This window comes from Musca vetustissima, unplaced genomic scaffold (genome assembly GCF_032173495.1).
Source record: "Musca vetustissima isolate MV318-11 ecotype Yass unplaced genomic scaffold, APGP_CSIRO_Mvet_v1 utg954396, whole genome shotgun sequence".
Lineage (NCBI taxonomy): Eukaryota > Metazoa > Arthropoda > Insecta > Diptera > Muscidae > Musca > Musca vetustissima.
The window spans coordinates 5,668-8,568 of NW_026874798.1; positions in this window are offsets into that span (position 1 = coordinate 5,668).

Consider the following 2,901-nt stretch of genomic DNA (forward strand, 5'->3'; position numbering starts at 1 on the left):
TAATGTATATTAATCCAAGAAGTTACTTTCTACCTGCACGAAAAAGGCGTGTTTAAAGAACATTTTTTCAGAGAATAAAAGTGGCATAACTCCTTTTTGTTCACTGGTACGTATGACTATTGTCGTCACGTATACGCCATGGAGATTGCATTCATATTATTTATTCGAAATAAACTGTTTTTTTCGAACCAGAGAATATTTGTCATTAGAAATAAATTGCAGTACTTTTACAGAATAGTTTTAAGATTTTTAAGGAATATTTTAGAGGCGTCAATGGAGGTGTGAATGCTTAATAGAATACTTTGTTTGAGACCAAAAAAGAGGCATTGGAATTTCAAGTAATATTTTTAGGCAGCAACATTTTTTTAAGAAATTTTCTTTTTCAAAAGCCAAAAGGGTTTTTGTTTGGAATATATATGTTCAAAAACCATAATAGAATATTTTTCAAAGTCCAAAGGAGACATAGTTTTTAAAGTATATTTATCCAAGTAGTAATTTTCTAAAAACCCGAAAAAGGCATGGGTGTTAAAAGATTATTTTTTCAAAGACCAAAAGCGGTATTACTCTTTTTTGTTCACTGGTGCGTATGACTATGGTCGTCACGTATACGCCATGGAGATTTCATTCATATTATTTATGTGAAATGATATTTGTCATTAGAAACAAATTGCAATACTTTTACAAAATATTTTTAAGACTTAACAAGGCATAGACTATTAAGGAATATTTTTCAGGCGTCAATAGAAGCCTGGATGCTTAATAGAATATTTTTGAGGCCTCAATAGAGGCATAGATTTTTCAAAGAATATTTTTAGGCAACAACAGAATATTTAAAAAAAAATCAAAAGCCATATCGACGCCTTCGAACCATAGTATGCTAAGTCTGAGTTTTTCAGTAGAAGCTCTCAAAGTATGGAAATTTCTTAAATTTTACGCTAAGTACATTTTTGCTTATAACTTTGGTTTGGATTGGCCGATTATTACCAAAATTTCAGAGAATTTAAATTAAGGACCGTAGTATCTAAAAACATAAAGAACTTTAAAACATGCTAAGTCTACTTAGCATACCATGGTTCGGAGGCGTCGATATATGGAAAAATATGTTCAAAACCCAAAATAGACGTAGATTTTTAAAGGAAATGTTTCTGGCATAAATGGAGGCTCAAAGTTGTTCATAAAAATGATATATAAATATATTTAATTTAAAAAGTAGCAATTCAAAGGTGTATATTCATATTTTGTCTGTAGACAAAATATGAGTTCTGGGGCGAAACGCATTTTTCTATAGAAAAGATTTATAGTCTGGGTTTATTGTACTCACAGTCACACTTCCTCTCGTATTCCTCTTTAGAAATTTTGAGATCCAGACCTTTTGGTGAGTTACCAATCCTAGTATTCAGGGTAGAATAGATTAATATTTTGGATTCATTCGTTTTATTTCTATAAGAAAGTATGAATAAATTGTGTCTGGGAACTTTTTTTATCAGTAATAAAGTTTCAATATAATTTGTTGTCATTCTTTGTCCACTGGTGCGTATAACTATTGTCGCCACGTATACGTTCCCAAACAAACCAATTTATAATTGCCACCTCAGAAATGAATATTTTTAAATTATTTTCTAACAGCTCCATGTTTTTTTCTACTAGTACTAGACCCCATAGAGCTGTTAGAAAATAATGGCATTTACATTATAACTTTTTGCCGGCTTAACCTTCTCTATGAGAATTTATTTGACAAATATGTAATGCAATTGACAATTTAGATTTACTAGATTTAATAAATCCGGCAACGTACTATCACATTTTTTTATAAGAAATGTAATCAATTCGGAGGTCCTTCAAAATTGTTTCTTTAAAAATGATTAAACATTTTGGTCTCGTATTTTTTTCTTTAATTAATTGGCAGATTTTGTACTCTGGTGCGTATAACTACCCAGTAGAAAATACTCTCTTGCGTGACAATTTCATTGACGAAACGTTGACGAAATTTATGAAATTGTCATTCATGACTAAACACATGATATGTCGTCTAAAATGTCGTTCTTCTCGAAATATGAAAACAAAACAAAAATAGTCTGAATTGAGTGTACTATGAAATATTGACAGAAACGAAAACAAAAATGTTTCTGCAAAAATAGTATATAAGAAATTTAGGTTAAATTTAAATATATAAGAATTAAGAATCTCGGTTAAAATAGGTAAGCTTAACTGAATATATAATTATTTGTATCATTTCTTAAATGCTTTCTTTTACTCTTAGGATGGGGCAAATAAATGACAATTGGTGAAATATTGTAGGTAATATCTGAAAGATGTTTCATATTTTAAAGCGTTTTAATGTTGTTGTTTCTTTACAGATGATGTTAAAATGGAGAAAATCATCTCGGCAACTTATCATGCAATGTGTTTATTATATAATAAATTACATGCTATAAAAATATAAATTGAAAATGTATATGTATATTTTTATTTGAATTTTTAATGGGGTATGATTGATGACAATGGGTATTCAGTCGTCAACGACTGCGTAAACGACATAGTCGATGATAGTCGTCAACGAAAAGTAGGGAGTTTTGTCGCCGTTGTTGTCGTCAACGACAACTTCGCTTACCTTGTCGCCCAAGTTGTCTTGCATGAATACTGCGACACTTGTGTGAAAATTTCGTCAAGGATCTCACATTGTTGTCTGCAAAGTGTCTTCAAGGAATTGCCATTGTCTTGCACGATTCGTTAATGTTGTCTGCAAGACACTTTCTACTGGGTATTGCCGTCACCTATACGTTTTCAAAAGAATCAACTTGCAATTGAAACCCCTAAAAATATAATCCCTTTAAATAACTTTGAAAATTTATCTTAATATATAATTTAAAGGGGCTGCTTAAAAATATATATAAAAGAATA